Here is a 20,974-nt window from a genome sequence, read left to right on the forward strand (position 1 = left end):
ATAAATCTTTAAAAAAAAAATTACTGAAGATCTTAAATGCTACCTTAGAAAAATATAAGCAAAAGAAAGCTGTAAAGGAGGAATAAAGACACAAGATTACGTGAGACATAAGTACAAAAAACAAAGTGACAGTTGGTAAATCTATTAATAATAATATATATAGTTATATCATGCAATCAAAAATCAGATTATTTGACTGGATTGAAAAACATAACCCAACTATATGATGTCCACAGAAGACACACTTCAAATTCAAAAATACAAATAAGTTGAAAGTTAAAGAATGTGCAAATCTATAGTATGCATACATCAACTATAAGGAGACTTGAGTGCCTATACTGATATAAAACAACATAGAATTAAAACAAAAAAGTGATTATGAATAAAGGACATTTTATGGTGATAAAAAGGTCAATTCGGAATGAAAATATGACAATTATAAACATAGATGCTCCTCATAAGAGAGCACCAAAGTTAATAAAGCAAAAAACTGACCAAAATAAGGGAGAAATAAACAATTCGACAATAATTGGAGATTTCAATACCCCGCTTTCTATAGTGCATAGAACAATTAGACTGAAGATCAACAAGGAGATAGATTTGAACAATGATATAAACCAAGTAGACCTACTGAACACCTATAGAATGCACCATGCAACAATAGAATATGTGTTCTTCTCAAATGCATACAAAATATTCTCCAGAATAAATCACATGCTAGACATGAAACAAACCTCAATAAATTTAAAAGGATAGAGACACTACACAATATATTACCTGACTAGTTGTCATTAAGTTAGAAATCAATATTCAGAAAAAAATTGGGAATCTCAAAATTTGTAGAAATTAAACAACATACTTCTAACTAGGCAGTGGGTCCAAGAAACAATAAAAAGGTTCTTCATCTCAAAATGAGATGAAGAAAGATGAAACACAACATACCAAAAGTAACAGAATTCAGGAAATGATAGCTGAAGTGTACAAGATTTCTTTTTGAGTTTATGAAATATCTTTAAATTGACTGTGTTGATAGTTGAAGATATCTGTGACTGTCATAAATACATTAACTTGTACACTTTAAATGGGTCATCTGTATGATATACAAATTATACCTCGGTAAAACTTGAGAACATTAATGTACAAATCACATGGGGATGTTATTTTAATGCCGATTCTGATTCTGTAGGTATGGAAGAGGGGCTGAAATTCTGAATTTTTACCAGTAATATACTATATGATACAAGTGTTGCTACTCTGAGATCCATACTTTAAATAACAAGACTTATATTTTCAGTTTCTTGTTATCTTTATTTTTTCATTTGTTGCTACCTTCATGAGCAACTCATGGTAGTTTCCAGCCACTATCCATCTTGTTCCTCCAATATACCATGCCTGCTTCTACCACTATCTATAGTGCTCTTCTGCTTCCCACAGCCTATATGCATATAGATTTCTTAATCAGCTCCTTTGATTCTCTATGCAACCATTACCTCCAAGTTAGAGCTTCTCTGAACACCCTATCTAAACTGCAGCAGTATTTCACATACTTCTTCCTTTTTCCATTTTGTTTTTAGTCGTAGTACTAAGAACAGAGCACTTCAATATGCTATTAATTTACTTTTTATTTGGTGCATTAGTTTGCTAGGACTTCTACATCAAACTAATACAGATGGGGTGGCTTACGTAACCGATATTTATTTTCTCACAGTTTTGGAGTCTAGAAGTCCAAGATCAAGATACCAGCAAGTTTGGTTTCTCCTACGGAAATATCTGTGTTTTTGCATTGGTGTTTTCTCTATGCACACCATTCTCTGGGGCGGGGGGTCTCTCTGTATATATAAATTTCCTTTTTCTGTTAGGAACACCAGACACATTGGATAGGGCCACTTTCATCACCTTGTTTTAATTTAATCCCCCCTTTAAGGGCCTCTTTCCAAATGTAGTCCATCCTGAGGTATTGGATATGACGGCTTCAACATGGATTTGAAGAAACACAATTCAGCCATGATGAATAGACTTTGTTTTATTGTCCATTGTCCCCTGCTACAATATAAATTTCACAAGACCATAGATTTTTTTTTAAAGAAATCTGTATGATTCACTGTTGTGTTATTGGCCCCTAGATTAGCACATAGCAGATGCCCAGTGCTTATTGAATAAATACATGAAAACAAAGGATAAATGTTGTAAAGATATATAATAACTATAGGATGGTGCAAACGACAGAGAAGGGAGAGACCAACCCACTTATGTGAGTCAAATAAATTTGAAAGGCAAAGAGTTCATATATACCAGGGATCTCTCCGTGCTAGTTCTATCACTACTGTAACTCACTATACCATATAACATTGTTCTACAGGAGATGGAGAGACTCTAAATGTATTGATTCTCTTAGGTTTCTCATAGGTTTTATTCTTGAAATACATAGGACCCATTTCTAAAAATTTATAGTATAAGATCACTAAGTAGTTGTTTTAATCTCTAGATATCCTTTTTATGTCTGGAGATTTCTTTATATAAACTTGAATAGTGGATTATCATTTTTTCATCTCCAGAAATCTTGTATTATGTTGCAAGAAGAAAAGCAGTTTCATTTTTTTTGTCTTCATTTATCCTGTCCTTGTGATATTTTTCATGTTGCAGATATTTGAGGAGAAGATACTTAAAATTACATTTTCATTTTGAGATGAGGTACTACTTGATTTTGACATTATATCAAACTGGTCCAATGAAATGACTACAGTTATTCCAAAATAATTCTGATAAATGGCATGAATAGGTTTCCATTTGTGCTACATATTACTTTTTAAAAATTTATTTTTTAAAAGATTTATTTATTTATGCATACAAGAGCTGGGGTACAGGGGTGAGAGGTTTCACCAGAGACAGAGTGGGGAACAGAACAGGCAGATTGACCGAAGTACACTGCTGAGGGAAGTAGTGGGTGAGTCAGGAGAGGTCTGCTGTGCCATGTGGGTTGCTCCCTGGCCTGCCGGGGGATCGAACTCATGCTGCAGAGGCTGCAGGAGGCTTCATAGGTTGCATCCTAACCCATTGCACCACCAGGGAGGCCCTGTCCCAAAAATATTTAATGATAAAAATTAACTATAAATTATAGTCATTATAAATCCCTATTTATATCTTAATTGAGATCAAAATTGTCACAGTGTGTGGTTTTATCTCCAAAGAGAAGTTCCTAAAAATATTTTGAATTTTAATATATTATTTAGTATCATTTGGTATGTTATTTATAATTTGTACCCATTTTGAGTATTATTAATAATGATTTAAATGGACATTATTCTTTGATAATAACTTGCTACATTATTTTGTATGATTTATTGTTTGTCTTAGAACCAGAAAATGTTTCTGATGAGATTAATTTTCAGTTTCATTATGAAAATAGATGAGATGCAGCATGATATATTAGAAAGGGAGCCACACTATGAATCAAAAGACATGAGCTTAATTCTTTGTTCATCAACTTACAATACAATATTGAGCGAGTTGTTTATCTTCTCAGAACTCTTACTTTTGTCATTCATACAAAGGGGTTAATATCATGGGAATAATTGTCTCTCAAATTATGGGGCCTTGTATATATTTTTTAACCTGAAAACCAACTATAAATGTAAATTTATGGAAAGTATGATGTGATTTAGAGCATTTTACTTTACTTTACAAAGGCAACTTTTATAGAGACACTCTTATCCCACTATGTAAGCCCACAAGTGTAGCATACATGTGATTTTTCCTGGTCAGATGGGCTGGTCATGTCAGCCATCCCCGCACTTCACAAATTGTGATGGTATTGTGCCATCTTCTCCATTTATTTACAAACTAATTCTATCTAAACAAAGACAGTGACCCTTGAATGGCAGATGGATGCCAAGTATCAAGAGCACTGGCGTGGTAGAAGGGATTAATAAAACTGTAATTAAACTGTACTACAACCTATGAGAGGAAGGGGCAGCTGAATAACCCCTGCCAGTTCTGTCCATGTCGCCACAAGTGGCATGATTTTATCTTTTTTGATCGCTGAGTAGTATTTCATAGTGTATATGCACCACATCTTCTTAATCCACTTATCTATTCTGGGGTATTTAGGTTGTTTCCATATTTGGACATTGTAAATAATTTACACCACTTATTTCAGAAAAAGTTTAGAAGGCTAAAATGAATTGTTTATGAGTGTTCTTTAAAAGACTTATGTTTGTTTAGTAATGTGTGAGATCTTTATTTTCTAATTTCATTGACATTTGACTTTTAGGTATTCAGAGAATGACTATCTTCAGATTATCACAAATATACAGAACTGTCCATGGAAGCGACAATCAGAAGAATATGAGAATTTTAGGTAAAAAACTTCTTCATAAATACTATGAGATAAAAATGTTTGTACATTGCTTTGTAGGGAAAATAAGCAGCATGTTGTTACAAAGGAAAATAGAAAGAACCAACTGACAATCAGGGTCATTTAATTCTAGGGCTGTCTCAGGAGGCACATGGCACTCCATCTCCAGATTTTACATAGAAATTTGTATGTGTAAGCACACTACTTGGAATTAATGTAAAAATCCAAGTTCAAAACAGAGTTTTTGTTATACATTTTAATTGCATTTTAGAAAATATTGCTATTTCTTTGTACCATTTGTATTTGACATTTATTTATTTGTTTTATAAATAAAATGTAGTAATAATCAGGGCATTAGAAAAACAGATGCGGAAAAAATCACCCACAATCTTATTACTTTAGGATAAAAACTGTGTTCCTTTCTGCATATTCACTTCCAGTTTTTCTCAGTAGATTTTTAACACAAGCAACATTCAGGAGTGTGAGTTGTTTCAGGTAATCACCTGGGGAGAAGCCATCAACCTGTTAAGACCAGGTTATCAGTTGATGATTATAGAGCTGTCTTCTCTGCTAGGATAACTTGGAACCCAGCCAGACAGAAATCAATTGTGTTAAAACAACATGCTGTGGGGGTACATGAATACTTGCACCCTGCTTAACTATTTCATTTCCAGGATAGTTTATGCTACACAGTCTGCCACAGACTGAATGTGTCCACTCAAAAATCTTAAACTGAAAACCTAATCCCTAAAGTAGAGGGTATCTGGAGGTGGGGTCTGACCTTACAATACAGACCCTAGGGACATCACACTGCTTCCACCATCTGAGAACACAGCAAAATGGCTCTTTAAAAATCAGGAGCCAAATCTGCTGGTACCTTGATCTTGGATTTCTCAGCCTCCAGAACTGTGAAAATAACTCTGTTGTTTATAAGCCACCCAGACTATGATTTTCTGATATAGCAGTCTGACCAGACTAAGACCCAGTCCTACTTAAGAGTAGTTTTGGGAGATCCTAGTGATAGAGACACCATATATAAAGGTGCATGGGAAATTGTAACCTAAGTGATCACAGGGTCAATAAGTGTAAAAGAATCTGATGTTGAGAAGCCCTTCTACACTTGCAGATAGGCAAAAAAGGATGGAGATATTGAGATATTGAGCTACTGAAAATCAATCCAAGATAATTAGCTAAAAAGACTAGATAGTGACACCAATAATCAAAGTAGGGATTAAAGAGTTCCTACCTGTGACAGTAAAGATGATTTAGACCATGCCTCATGGGCATAATACAAATAGAACAAACTATACTAAATACCTGTTTGAGGGCATTGGCAATATACCAAGGCAGGGAGAATTTATAGGACCAAGATCCAGGAGGAAAGCTAAGGTACACGAGCCCTGCACTTGGAGCTGCTTTTTCTCACAGGGAACTTTCGGAATGTAAATGCAGAAGCATGGCTAAAAGGCAGGAAGCTAAGCGCTTCTAGCAATCAAATTGCTAGAAAAGACCAGTTCTCTAAAAAACTGAAGCCCAAATTTGAGTCATTCCCATCCTCAATTGGATTTAGACCTGCCCTTAGCCAAGATGCCCGCCGATAAAAACAAAAGTCAATCCTCTCTGGAATAAGGTAATCTCATTTTGAGTCTTAAATGATGTAATTTTCACATACAATGTCTAACTCAATTAAAAAAAAGAATTGTCTTTAAAGGTTTTTCCTTTCTCTTTCCCTCTTTAAAAAAAAAAAAAATCAGGAGTCTTTTTAAATCCAAAGCTGCATGAGAGTCACTGCTGCAAATTATGATGAATAGAAGCTGTATAGATGGATGGAAAGCAGACAGAATAGCCATTTTTCCCTAGTACCACACTGGTATAAAAAGTGCATCAGTAATCATGATGATCACCCGATGGCCTATCTGTCACTTCAGGGCCAATCCAGTAAACATCTGGGACAATAACACTTGCTGTTTGTTGTCGTTTGAGACAATATTCTTGGTGACATTTATTGATTTACTTGACCATTGTAATGTTCTTTTTATGACATATAAACTAAATTATATAAACCCTTAATAGACATACAATTGAATCATAATAAATGATCCATATTTGTAAGTTTTTCTTAATATAGCTGCTCACATGTGGGGAGTTTCTGGATTATTTGTAATGCTGGTATTATAGAAAGTTCCCCTATTATTAAAGATGTCATGTAGCTAATAGTTTCCATTTTATTTATGTACAGCATTTTATACCAAATTGAGGAAAAGTGAAATGTGAGCTTTAAAAAGGTGGTAATATTCTTTGACCAGAATATAAAAGTTACATTAAATTTAGAATTACATGAGCAAGTAAATATATTCTAAATCCAGCTGCAATATGATAGTTGAAGCTTCCCAAAATTGACACCTAGGAATTAGTTAAAAATTATAAGACTTCTCTGGCCATGTGACCTTAACATAAGAGAACTTTTCAGTTATTTTGAACAAATATGCCGCTTGGTAGCAAAGGAGATAAATTTGATTTATCAATAAATGTTCATTTATGGTGTATTACATCAAAACACAGTAGACTCCTTTCAAAAAAACACTGAATATTTAGTATTTAGTGTCAAATGTGTGATTTTTGCAGCTACTACACTATATCAATGCATGATCATTGTAGGATATAATTTCTTGGAATATTTTGTGGGAAGAGCAAGGATTTGAGCTGTAACTCAGGATGATTAGAAAGGGAGGGAGAGACAAATACAGGCATGTCAGACCAGGAATAAACATGAGTATGTTTCAGCACCAATTTGATAGGAGCGGTGAACTTGTACAGAGGGTACTTGGGATAAAGGTGATAACTTTATCACAGTGTGGACCTGTAGATGTACCAGGCTTTGATCATCTCCAGGTTTTCTGTCAAAACCAGGATCCCAATAGAGATCTTCCTAGCAAGGGAATTACATGATGAATGTATTATTTATGAACATATTCAGTCAGTCAAATGTTACAATGACCTCAAATGAATTGAGGGTTTTTTTATATAAAGATTTATTTATTCATGCACGCAAGAGCTGGGATACAGGCCAGAGATGTGGGGGTTGGGGGGTGGTGAGAGGATCCACCAGAGACAGAGAGGGGAACAGAACAGGCAGACTGACTGAAATACACTGCTGAGGGGAGCAACGGGTGAGACAGGAGAGGTCTGCTTCACCATGTGGGTAGCTCTCTGGCTGGGGATTGAACTCATACTGCAGAGGCTGCGGATTGCTTCATAGTGCAGTACTTAACCCCTTGTGCCACCAGGGAGGCCCGAATTGAGCTCTTAAGTAGAGTAGACTAAAGGAAATAGTGCATTTAGGATCTGATTGTAGGCAGGTGACTGTAGAATGATGAAGATTTAAAACCTCAAAGGTAACTATCAAAATATAAGGGAAGAGACACTCGACTGTGAGCTCCTGAGGGGCATGGCAGATTTTATTTATCTTTGTATCTCCAGGCCCAGTATGTGGCGACTAAATAGCTATAGCAGACATGACTGAGGATTGGTAGGAATTAGTTCCTTGTTGATTCCTAGTTTTCAATTGAAGAAGAAAAACAAAGCACCAAAAACAAATGAGAAATTTTGTGTCTGATTGATTGGAATCATAGTAATTCTACTGACAAATACAAACATTTCAAAGGGAAGTTGCTTTCAAGATGGTAAGTCTATATTGGACAGGCTGTGTCTGAGCTGACATTGGGACATCCAAATGCAGAAGATGTTTCCTTGGTCTAAGATAAATATCAGTGTTAAGATAAAATGGACCCTCCCCCCATTAAGGTAAGTACAGTTTAAATCTAGCTTCTGTAAAAATGATGGCCCTTTATGGGTGCCTTGATGGTGGGTGTGTCGTGGTGACATGCATCTGAAGAGGTGTGATCTTATACCTTTGAGTCATACAGTTTTGTAACCAGTGTTACCTCAATAAAATGAAAAATAGGAAGAAATATGGCCCTCTGAAATTCTGTCTTCTCAGAAATCTTCCCTCACTACTACTTAACAGTATTTGCTCTCTTTATATAATTCTTAACCTTTTATTCATCTAGCACCTAATTGTGAATCTGACACCTTTAGCTTGAGCTTTGCATCCCTAACTTCTCCTCAGCCTTTATCTGGAAACGTCTGAGGTCCACTTCAGTGGTTCCATGAAGTTAGTGATATTACGTATAAAATTTTGTACATGTTTCTGGGAAAAAGATCCCTAACTTTTCTCAGATTCTCAGGGAGTTTAGGATCCCAGAGAGGATGAAATATTTCTAAGAACTCTTTGGACCTGAGGCTCTGTTTGCTTTGGGATTTGATTAACTTCCCTGAGAGCATAGTTATCATCTGAGAGTTTTCCCTCCCAGACATCCTAATTGGTGTTTCTGTGAGATTCTAGTTGAACCTAAAAAGAGATTTAAATTAAAGTTGAGCATGTCCTACCTCCTGCTTTTTCTCGGCCTCTAATTTCATTACATATAGCTAGGAATATAGCTAAGTGTGCTGTCCACCTTCTGTTTTTAAAATCATTAATTAATTCTCTTGGTTTTAAAATCATTAATTGATTCTCTTATTAAAATGTTTCCCCTAAGCACAAGGCAATCCACATACAATAATCTGTGGAAAATCTATCAGAAAATGAGCTGAAGAAATTATGGTTCTTTACATCCTCTCTCATTTTTAGAAACTGAGATGCATTATCATCTGCTTAAACAGTACTGTTAAACGTACTGCTTAAACATCTGCTTAAACGTACTGCTTAAACATCTGCTTAAACGTACTGCTCAGATATTTGAGAAAAACACCAAGATGCTGAAACTTAAACACGATATGAAACATCCTCTTCCCTTTCCCCACTTGCTGTATTGCACCCTTGAAAGCTCCTTTGTGACGCTCCAGACTTCTTGGAAGCAGGTTTGATCCCAGTAGAAGATCTTAGAACATCAATAATTAGTCTTAAGTTCCCTAGTTAGCTTTCATGTAATAACTGTCTTAGCTTTCCTCTGTCAGTTAACTTAAAAGAACTGTATTAAATTGTGTAATCAATTACTGAAAACTAATGGATATACAAACAACAGTTCTTAATTTTCATTTAAGTTTCAATTTCTCTCAGAAACACTCATACTATGATTTTGTTTAGTTACCTTTGTACTCTCTAATACCATCGATTTCTTTGTATGGCCTCCTGTTTCATTGATGTGAACTTGAATCCAGAATAATTGGATATTATCAATCACATATTTGCTGAAAACTTGGGGGCAGAAAACAATCCTATTATACAAATGCACACTTCAAGGTTCTCACAAAGGAGAGTGTGAAATGGATTTTGTTTTACATGTAAAACGTATTTGTACCTGATTACTTTGATACAGATAACTATTACTGATAACAATTTTATTAAATCTTAAATTATCCCCTCAGGTTTTATGAGATTAAAATTCTTTGCACAGAATTTGTGTTGGATATGTAAGAACAAACTCCAATGCTATATTAGCACATTAATTGATCTTTCTAAAAAATGGGTTGTATAAAACAGCCAGTGTGTTGATTTCATTTTTATTTTAGTGCCTTAGAAAAAATACAATGTTAAACTAAATAAACTTATGTAGCATACCACATTTGGTAGGTTTTGACTACATGACATTTACATAATTAACCCAGTGCTGTTTAATGTTTTACATTTGTGAAAGAATATATAAATTCTGGAAATAAAACATGTGGTTAAATTAATCAATGTTTTTAGAGAAAGTATAGAATGGAGCAATGAAACTTGCTTTAACTAACAAAGTTTTCAGTTGTCTCCTGAAATATTTCTTCAAAAACAGATATGGTTGATTTTGGATAGCATTTCATGAGGTTATACTTTCCTTCATTCAGTCAACACTTACTGAACATGGTTATGTCCCAGACATTTGTTTTGTTGTACAGATTTCTTGGAGAGAAGCAAAATCATCTTATTTGGGGCTTCTTTTGATTATGCCAAACCATGTTTATTTTTCTGAGCTCCTGATCCCTTCCTCCTCACACTCTTTAAATGTTTACGCTTTATGATTCACATGGGGTTGACATGATGATGACTCAAAGCGATACATATTTTTTTTTAATTTAAGAAGATGTGTATACTTTATGATAGGTGTTTTGGGTCAGTTGTCAGAGTGAAAAAGCTTCTTTTCCTTGTTTCCTCTGCATCGAGACCATTTTTCATTGTTAATATCCTGTCATATCATCTTCCATTTGTCATGCCACATAGCATGCCTGTGCATTTAGAGAAGTAACAAAACCCTCACCATGCCATTACTCTTGCTGTATTTAGTAATAGGAACTGGCTCTTATACATTTAAGGACTAGTGCCACTCTTAGTTTTCAGAATATAAACTTTGCCATAAAAATGCATCCAACCACATGGAATTTGCTGATCTTTTATATTTTATTTCAAAACTTATCTCCCAAGCTGTCCTCAGTATTAACAATGTTGTTTTATGCTATCTTATAAGCCTATTTCTGGACTGCCATGCCCTTCAACTCTGCTCCTTATTACATTTCAATGTCTTCATTGGTTCATTCCATTGTTGAAACACAAGTACGATGTCCTTGTATACAGCTCTTCAGTGTTTCTGTGTCTTCTCTTCTGAATTTACATTTCAGTTAATTTCCTGCTTTTTGGTTTGGTAATCATATTCTTTTATAACTTATTTTACCCCCATTTAGTTCTTATATTCTACTCAAACATATGAGCTCATCTTTCATAAAATTAAAAATATTGGTGCCCACATTAGCTAATAATGGGAAAATTCAGTTATCCAAATTGCTGACTGAATTTGGACTTTTTTCTTTCTTCTTAGACTGAAATTTTTGTTAATCCTGTATTGAATATGGGATCATATAACCTTGCTGAACTTTTCTTTGACTGCCAGGTTATGAAACAGAGCTTTATGTGTGGGATGCATAGATAGATGAACCTTCAGCAAAATTGCAAAGTATGTGAAGTTTTCATTTATTTATTTTTTAATTTCATGTGTATTTCAACATCCACTCAGTTTCAGGTGCCTTATATCAGGCTCTTGTCCCCCCTCCCTTTTTCATTTTCTACAAATTGTCCCACCTCCTTCTTCATTTATCTCTTGCTTCTCAATGCAATGCCTCAATGACCCAGTGGCTACGAACCATGTCAAGTTTCCACGTTCCAAATTTTCTCTCTCATTCTTCCTCAAGTCTCTATTTTCTCTATGCCAGACCTCCATTGACATGCAATGTTCAAGTTCATGTTAAGATGTGAATGATTAATGGATTGGATCTAGAAGGAAAGGAAGCAAATGAATTCATAATGAGGGCTCAATTCATGCCACATGCAGTGAGCTGCTCATTTGATCACATTTAACCTGCACAGCAATTTGTGAATTTTGTGATACAATTTTGTTAATAAGTGAATTGAAAACTAATAAATAGTCTGCCTGCCTCATAGGCAGTTTTTCTTGGATTTCCCACTGTCATGTCAGATTCAACATGGAAAACACTCCATGGTTTAATTCATTGTCCCTTGGCTTGGTCAAAATCTTACCTGCAGGAGAATGGGGGGATTGCAATTGTATGGGGAATATAAAAATAAAATTTATTAATTAAAAATAAATAAATAAATAAAAATAAATAAATAAAAATTTTAAAAAAGACAAAAAAAAAAAATCTTACCTGCAGGGCCTCCCCTCGTGGCACAGCGGTTGAGCACTGGGCTGCAAGGCTGCTCGCAGCCTCTGCAGCACTGGTTCGTTCCCCGGCCACCGGTGAGGGTCCCACAAAAAAAAAAAAAAAAAAAAAAAAAAAAAAAAAAAAAAGGGCCTCCCCGGTGGCGCAGCGGTTGAGCGCTGGGTTGCGAAGCTGCGCGCGGCCTCTGCGGCGCCGGTTCGATCCCCGGCTGCTCCCCGGCCACCTGAGGAGGGTCCCACATGGCGCGCAGACCTCTCCTGCCGCCCGCTGCTCCCCTCAGCAGTGTACTTCGGTCCTTCTGCCTGCTCTGCTCCCCGCTCTGGCTCTGGTGAATTCTCTCGCCCTCCCGCGCTTCTGACTGTACCCAGTGCATGTATAAACAAAAACAAACAAAGAAACCAGCAAACAAATAAATAAAGCATGCCTCTATAAAAAAAAAAAAAAAAAAAAAAAAAAAAAAAAAAAAAAAAATCTTACCTGCAGTGAATTGTGCAGGTCAAAAATCCAAATGACATTGATTAGAGCTTCCCCTAATCTCCCAGATCCAATCAGCCCAACTGCATCATTCTATTTCATTTATATCTTTGCAATCTATTTTTCTTTACCTCTCCTGATAGTATTATGTAGGATGGATTGCATTATAGTTTCCTTTGCCATTTTCCCTACTGTGTAGTTTTTTTTTTTTAAACGCAATTTTTTAATTTTATTTTATTATTTTTTTTAAAGATTTATTCATTTATTTATACAAGCACTGGGTACAGTCAGAAGTGCGGGAAGGTGAGGGAATTCACCAGAGCCAGAGCGGGGAGCAGAACAGGCAGACTGATGAAATACACTGCTGAGGGGAGCAGCGGGCGGCAGGAGAGGTCTGCCATACCATGTGGGACTCTCGCCCGGCGGCTGGGGATCGAACCGGCGCTGCAGAGGCTGTGGGCAGCTTCGCAACCCAGCGCTCAACCACTGCACCACTGGGGAGGCCCCCTACTGTGTAGTTTTCATCCAGTGCAGTCTTTCCCTGCAACTACATCACTCCACCATACACGATCATTTATGTGAACTGCTCCCAACTACTCACCACCACCAAAATCACTCACAGGAATGATAACAAAGCCCTTTGTGGTCTGGCCTGCTTATCTCTTCAAGTTTCTTTCTTACTGCTATTCCTACTGTGCTCTTATGTTGATCACTTGTTATTTTCTCTTTTAAATTTTAGCCATATTAGTGAGTATGAAGTGGTATCTCATTGTGCTTTGGATTTGCATTTTATTAATGATTACAAATGTTGAGTATCTTTCATGGGCTTTTTGTATATTTTCTTTGGAGCACTTCATTCCTCTTTTTTTTACTGTCAAATAAAAAAAGATATGCCATATTTTGTTTATCATTCATTAATAATAAACACTTGATTTGTTTCCAGTTTTTGGTTATTATGAATATTATTACTATGGACACTTAGGGGTTTTTTGGTGAATATATTTTATAATTTCTCTTGTATAAACCTAGCAGTGGAATTGATGGGTTACATGGTAATTTTAGGTTTAACATTTTGAGAAATAGCCCATCAATGGGCTATTTGTATATTTTCTTTGGAGAAATATCTTTTCCAATCTTTTACCTTTTTTAAAGATTTATTTATTTATGCATACAAGAGCTGAGGTGTAGGCCAGAGTTGCAGGGGGTGAGAGGATTCACCAGAGACAGAGTGGGGAGCAGAACAGGCAGATTGACTGAAATACACTGCTGAGGGGAGCAGCAGGCAAGAAAGGAGAGGTCTACTGAGCCATGTGAGTCAGCTCCCTGGCCAGGGATCAATCTCATGCTGCAGTGGCAGCAGAATGCTTCATAGTGGTGAGACTCAACCCCTTGCGCCACCAGGGAGACCCCCTTTTGCTTATTTTAAATTAGACTCATTTTATAGTTAAATTGTAAAAGTTCTTTTAGATTTTAGATGTAAGTTTCTTATCTGATATTCAGTTTGAAAATAGTATCTCCAATATCATTTCCACTTTTTTGACAGTATCTTTTGAAGACCAAAACTTGTACATTTTAATCACAAATGTACTTATTTTTCTTTTGCCCTTGTGCTGTTGATATTATATTTAAGAAGCCATTCCCTGGCCCAGGGTCATGAAAATGACCTTGAAGTATTATCCTTTGAAGTATTACCCCTTGAAATATTATCCTTGAAGAATTTATGTTTAGATCTATGAATTAATTTCAATTATTTTTTTTTGTATATGGTATGAGGTAGGGACCTAGCTTCATATCCTGTTGTCCCAACTAGATATTATTTTTTTGAGGGAAATAAAATAATAATCTTTTCTTTCTTGAATTATCTTGGCAGCCTTGTCAAAAGTCAATTTATAAAAAGCGTAAGGGTTTATTTCTGGACTCTTAGTTTATTTCATTGATTTGTCTATTCTTTTGCCAGCATATCACACAGTGTTGATTACTGTACCCTTGCATTGACTTTTGAAATTGAAAAGTGTGAGCACTATTCTGTATCATACATTTTCAGTTAGCCTTGAAAGGATATAGTTTTCTAAAAGTGAAAGTGCAAGTGCCTCCATTCTTTTTGTCCCTTTAGATACAGTAGTCAATTTTGAACAGTTCCTCTTTTCCATTCACTTCTTATTCCTCCATTCATTGCACCCCTTACATATTCATATTTATTGACAATTTGGCTTTGTAATCAGGTTTCTCTATTCCTGTCCCTCTTTCAGGGATCACATTAGTTGTTTCATTCATGTATTTTAATAGCATGTGCAAATCTAGCCAGTATGTTTTGGTCATTATTTAGATATACTGCTTTACTGTCCAATCATTGCTTGTTTGTCTCTGACATCATCCAGTGGAGTAGTTTTGTTACTATGTAAATATAAAGATGAAATCTCAATGGGAAACTGAAGGAAAATATAGGGATTAAGAGGTTGGAAGAAGCAGCATAAGGATGGAAAGGTCTCATAACAGCCACATCCAAGGCATACAGCAAATAAAAAATTTAAGGATTTAAGGATTTAAGGGTGCAGTCTTAGCTCTGTGAGTGCCTGACCAGTGATTCTGAAGAAATCTTTAGTTCCCTGTTTTCTCTTCTGTACAGTAAGGAGCATTTCTGAGATCACAACCAGCTTCAAGTTTGGTAATTATCTTCCTCCTCCTCCCTCAGAGGAGCCCCTTAGGATGTGGCAGGGTGTGTATCTCATTGAATATTAAGAGGAATGTAGTGTTCCCAAGCTGACCATACATAGCAAAGCAAATTTTGTGAGTATTTTTACATATGTACATGTAACTACTACATGCTATGTTTTTTTGATGTTTCTCTCTTATCTTAGTGTAATGAGATACAGCCCTCTCCCAAACCTTTAATATACATGATGACAGGTGACATATATGCAAAGTTAGAGGACTAACGATAAAATATGGTTTATGGCATAAAAAGATAGATCTCTGTTAAGACTTAGAGGAGGTCTAGATCCCTGAAAAATGGAGATGTAAAGGAAGGTTTCATGAAGGAGGGAAAGGAGGCTCGTGGAGTCTTCAAGAAGGACTGTAGAAGAACAGGAAGAATTCATACAGGAGGAGAGAAAGGTTTGGGTGTTGACAAGTGTCTGCAGAGCCATTACAAAGTCTCAGAAGGAGGACTAGTGAACCATTTGCGGGGGACTGATGTCATACTCTGTAGGAGTTTAGATTGTCTTATAAGTGATGTGAAGTAATTCACGGTTAAATATAGGCATCATATTTATAATGCTAAACAACAACTCTACTTAGTTCCTGGAGGTGATTTCACTATATTTGTTTTACCCATTTAATACCATAAAGAGGTAGAGGTATGGAGAGTTTGGTGGAATTTTCTAAGGTGTCACCATTAGTGAATGTGGAAACTAGGCATCTAATCTCAAGACAGTTTCCATTGCCCACTGTCATACATATAAAAAAAATTTAGGGTGATTAATCTGGTAATTGCAAGCAAAATGAGTAACAGAAGGGCTTTTACTGCAGTAAGCCAGGTGTGACATAATGAAGGCTCAGACTAAGGAGCCCAACAGAGCATTCTGGAAGAGAGACACTGGGCTGAAGTGGGACAAGGTATGCTCAACAGTTCCAGAGAAAAGGAAAAGTGGCAAGATGATGGATAACGTTAGGCTTCTGCATTATAATTTGATAATGTTTTTTAGTTTTCTAAAGCCATGAGTCTGATTCTGTATCCAACAGGATTTATTAAGGACAATCACTGGTGTCTGACTTCCCAATTCTAAATGTTTGGAACCTAAACATTTAGACTTAAACATTTTGCAACAGAGCCAGAAATTTGAAAATAAAATTTCTTTGGGTGATTAGGGTCATGAATGAACCCTGAACCAGGGATTCCTATTCTTTCTTCCATCTTCACTCTCAGTGTGATGCCAACCGAACGGCCACACAAATTACTAACAGATTCCCTCTGGGTTACTGGAATTTTCCCAGTGTTCTGGGAGCTAACTCAATCTTGTGGATGACTCTACTTTAACTTAGGCACAAACATGTTGCTAACTAGAAGCTGGTGTCTATTTTAAACTCTTAATTCTTTTCATCTTTTGGGGCTGAAACAAAATGTTTTCATGCCTCAGAATTCATAGATCAGTATTCTTAATAACAAACTATTCCTTTAGCTTGCAACATGGATTCCTTGTAAACCTACTCATTCTAAAAATCAGTCTTTTAACATACTATCTTGATTTTATTTTTCAATTCATTTCATACACACTCAAAGATGCTTTCTCCTCTACTATCCAGCCATATTCTGGAAAGAGTTGTCCATATACTATCTTCCACCTACATCTTTAACACTGATCTTGTCATCAGCAACAGCACACATGCCAGATCCAAAAGACATTTTCAATTTGCATTTTGTTCAATGTCTTACTTTACCAGTATTTTGAAATTATAGATGATTCTTATACTTGATTTCTTTGTTTTCTATTTGTTCTTTCAGCTCCTTCCTCCTCATCTACATATCAGTCCGTCCTCAAGTTTTGTTTGTATTTCAGAAACCTCTTTCTCTAGAACAAGGAAATGTCTGCTGACATATTGCACACAATCAATCAGGACTGACTATTATTGGGTGCAATTTGTTTGCTTCCCCATTATCTCTCCATTGGACTATTACCATCACCTTCACCTGGTTATCATGTACCATGCTGGTGTCTTCATCTTTTCTCTACACAATAACTGGACTGATTTTTAAAAATGGAAATTGGACTACCATTTATGGTCACGATTCCCTTCTATCACTCTCACCCTTACTCATATCTTTTGGGCATCTATTGTTCTTTTTATTACATTGAAAACAAAAGCTCAAGGCCTGACCACTCTCTACTTCTCTGGCCTCACTGCACAACACACCTCTCCTTGGTTCTTTTTTCTATCTTGGTCTTTTACATCATTATATGTACTGTGCTTACTTTAGCCACAGATCTTGGACAACACTATCCTTTCTCTATCCTTTGCTACTCCTAGTTAATGTTTTTAATCCTTCATATCACAAATCAGACATCCCTTCTTCAAGGAATACCTTCCCTGAATGACCTGCTGCTGTACTTCAATGAGATTCTCCTTCATAACTGATCACAACTATGCATTTCCACTTTGTGCTTGTGATTAATTTATAGACCAACTTAATCTGTGATCCATACACTTTATAGAGTATGAAACAATGACAGAGACATGCTTTCATCCAAAGGAATCCAGAATCTTTTTAAATAGTTTTACAGGTAGGTCCAGACTCAGAGTTTGAATAAGGATTTGGAAAGAATAGTCAGTTTTCTGGGTTCAGGATCAGAGACTATCTCAGGTTGACTTCAAGCATCTTATTTTGACATTTTTTTGTTTATTTTCCATTGTCTTTTATTTTAAGTCTGTCTCCTCCAAGTGTGGCTGAGTTCCCACTAGAACATCTTAAAGGAAGTGTTTTGCTTTTGACAGGAGGCATTTGTAAAAGGTGAAAAATTTATGTGAGCTGAAAAGAAAATAGAGTATACCAGAAGGCATTTGGTAGTTGTTATTTGTGGATTTAGCATTATTATTATTAGACTAAACCACTTCTCCTAGCCAGCCTCTTTTATCATAAAAAGGACATAATATCATTGAGTTTTTAATGAATATTCCCCTATGTGAAATGCTCAAAAAGAATCTGTTATATGATACTATCTCAATACATGATCACTATTATTATTATTAAACTGGTAAGAACAGATGCTATGCTTGATCTTAGACAAAAGGCTGAGAAGCAATAATAAATTATTATTATCAGTTTAACATTTTCCTAGCATACAATTAATATTTTTTCTAAAAGTAGTTGGCATCTGTAATAAAGATAGCAAGGCCATGAGTAACAATAAAACTATAATAGTTTTCATCCCAAGCCTCTGCCTAGAGAAACACGTAAACATTGATAAGCCCCAGTTTTGCCTTTGTGGTGTATTTCATATGGATTATGCCACATTTTTGAAAAGGACCAATCAGGGAGGTGACCCACATGGCACAGCAGACCTCTCCTGTCTTGCCCGCTACTCCCCTCAACAGTGTATTTCAGTAGATCTTCCTATTCTGCTCTCCACTCTGTTTCTGGTAAATCCTCTCACTCCCTACACCTCTGGCCTGTACCCCAGTTCTTGTATGCATAAATAAATAAATCTTTAAAAAATAAATAAAATGTTCAAAAAAAAGAAAAGGGCTACGCTTCCTATTCAGTTTGTTCTGTTTGAACATTCTTCGATCTTTTCACCATGGAAAATAGGTCACAGAGAGAAGAAACCATTAATCGTTAACATTATAGGTTTACAAACTTCCAGTGCATTATTTACAATAGTAAAGGAGTTAACTTGGTATAAGTCTGCAGCTTGTCATTTGCTTTCAAGAGACAATCTAGTCAAATCACTTTGTTAAGTTAAAGATTATGCTCTAAGGCCTGACTACCATTAACTATGAGTTGCCTGAAAATCTATCAATCAACCCGATTATAGACAGAATGAAAAGTTACACATCGCCCTTTCTTCAGATTGTTTAGCCCCCAGATGGAACTAAATAAGGGCTGACAAGCTCAGGGTAGAACTAAATAATTCTCTGCTTGGGCAAGCCTGAGGGCAGAGATGAAAAGTCAGGACATGGAGGGAAGCCAGAGGCCAAAAGGGGATTATAAGAGGACAGTTCCCAGAGGCCATGAAGAAATAGGAGCTGAGTCTGGGGCTGAAGCCAAAATGCAGATGATGAATTTTACCATACAAGAGCTATGAGAGCTGTTCTGAAAGAGCACCTGAGATGGGAGCTTGCCTGCATGGCTGTTGAGGAGCACTTAGGGGCCATTTGTGCATGTGTATCAGGCTCATTAAATGTTGGTTCTCAGAACTGGCCTCCTACTTGTTCTTCCATCTGTGCAGGACAGACACCCTTCCATGTACAGAAGGAGCCCTATGCAATGTCGCATATTGCATTGCTTTTCCTGAAACATACAATTAGAACTTGGTTTGGTAAGGAAAAGATAATGAAATAATGAAATATTTTATTTAAAAAAGTGCCATAAACACAAAGTGTACAAGAATATTTTCCTTAGGAAATGCTTCACAAAGTAGCATGTTGGTAGAATTATGGAGAAGATTGATTCAGCACACCGTAAGAGAACTATTTTCATGGGGTTCGGAGTGTTAATTCAAGACCAAGTATGTTGCCATAAAAATATCTACAAAAAAAAGTTTCTTACTCCTCCCTTTTCCTCCCCTACAAAACATGTAACTAAACATGATACCGGAATTGTCAGGCCTAGTCTCTCAGCCAGGAACGGATCTCAGGCTGCAGGGGCAGCGCTGAGCCCCAGCACGGGTTGGTGTCTCACGAAGCCGCAGCAGGAACTTTGCAGACGCTCAGGCAAGCAAGCAAGAAGAGGCAGGTTTGTTTAGAAGAAGAAAAAGTTTATTGAGGAGAAAAAGAGCAGAAATAAAGTGGGACTCCCAGGCCAGGAAACCAGGCCTGGGAGGGGCAAGGAAGCCAAAGTGGAGTCGTGTCTCAGGGAATATATACTTTCTTCCCTGATTATTCTAAAGCTCCACCAGTCTCTTTGTGATTGGTCAGTTCTCGGCTGTCTCACTTAATCTGCTACTGAGTGGGGGATCTTCACATTCCTTATCTAACAGCTTTCTCTTTCCCCATTTGTTACATCTTTATCTTTATGGCCTAGTCTTCCGGGAGAGCATCTCCACACTTTATCACCTGAAGAAAACCAGGACCATCCTGGATATTGTCTGTGGTCCTGGAATGTTTGTTTTTCCCATTTTGTTAACAATGGTCCTGGGATGTTTGTTTTCCCAGTGGAATTGGTTACATTCCCTTGGTTGTCCTTATCTCTAAAGCCTCCCTAAATTCTTCAGAGGTCCCCTCCTACACTGTCCTTAAAACTGCCTAATAACCCTAGCTTGCCCTGTGTCTCAAACAGAAGTACAAACTCTGTTAACAAAGTTTTGATATAAATGACTTTTTAACATGTTGAACAATAAAGCAGTGACCTAGATTTTTTGTTGGTCTACAAAGTAAAATATATTCAGAAATCTCAACATCCATCTTAACGGCTGATTTTGTATTTTTAGAATTGTGTTTTCCACACTCATGCAATTTGCAATTGACTTGAACTTCATTTTTAAAAGGTAGGACCAACCATGTGACCAGACTGTTGTGAGTCAATTTGAGAGGTCAGTTTGGTCATAGCTTTGTGCTTATTCCCGATCACATCTAAAGTCAGCCAGATGGTTGACTTTATTTTCAAATCCTATTTTCAAATCTCCCAGCCCTGCTTTTTCACAATCTAACTTCTAGCTCTACTGCTGTAATGTGAGCTCATTCTCCCTTTAGGACCTTTAAGAAAAAAACAGGTAACTGCTTTTC

The 20,974-nt window shown here is 36.4% G+C and overlaps 1 protein-coding gene and 1 pseudogene across 1 annotated transcript in view; one reads left to right on the forward strand and one right to left on the reverse strand.

Annotated features, from left to right (window-relative positions):
* Nucleotides 1-20,974, forward strand: part of GPR158 (G protein-coupled receptor 158) — a 423,375-nt gene that overhangs the window by 211,268 nt on the left and 191,133 nt on the right. The gene's annotated exons all lie outside the window — the stretch shown is intronic.
* LOC119245430 (U2 spliceosomal RNA) lies at nucleotides 18,214-18,334 on the reverse strand (annotated as a pseudogene).

The sequence above is a fragment of the Talpa occidentalis genome, unplaced genomic scaffold (assembly GCF_014898055.3).
Source record: "Talpa occidentalis isolate TD23 unplaced genomic scaffold, MPIMG_talOcc4v2.1 talOcc4.14, whole genome shotgun sequence".
NCBI lineage: Eukaryota > Metazoa > Chordata > Mammalia > Eulipotyphla > Talpidae > Talpa > Talpa occidentalis.